This window comes from Danio aesculapii, chromosome 7 (genome assembly GCF_903798145.1).
Source record: "Danio aesculapii chromosome 7, fDanAes4.1, whole genome shotgun sequence".
Lineage (NCBI taxonomy): Eukaryota > Metazoa > Chordata > Actinopteri > Cypriniformes > Danionidae > Danio > Danio aesculapii.
The window spans coordinates 44,731,943-44,732,504 of record NC_079441.1 but is presented as its reverse complement, the minus strand read 5'-3'; positions in this window follow the sequence as shown (position 1 = coordinate 44,732,504).

The following is a 562-nucleotide window of genomic DNA, read 5'->3' as shown; positions in this document are numbered from 1 at the left end:
GGGACTTGTATGATTATGAAATATAAAGGACATGTTATGATTCAGACATTTTTGGGACTCGTTTGTAACTGTTTATTTAAGTAGTAATATTTGAGTAAAATATTTGAGTAATATTTATTAGTTCATACATGGTTGGGTAGAACGTAAGATATGTTTAGGGTTAATTACATATTTATGCGTAATTTATTGTAATTACAAGAGTATGGAGCTTGTTTAATTAAACCTTAAATTAAAAGTGCTACAAAATATTTTACATGTTGAATATAAATGTTTATATTGTCAATGTCTATATTGTAAATACTTCATATAATATATTTGACCTACTTTTGTACCGAAACAAAGTGTTCAAGATTAAAAGAACAAATATATGACGACCTGTTCATAACGGGAGCTATAATAACAAAATATAGAACGTAATAAATAGAGTTTATTTTTTTTTAAAGAAATCCCGGCTGTGGTTTAAACTAAACTGCGCTTTGCCCCTTTAAGAGTGCGTCAGTTTTCCCCGCCCCGTCAGTTTATTGGGCGCTCCGCCCGGGCGGATTTGAAAATACAAGTGAAG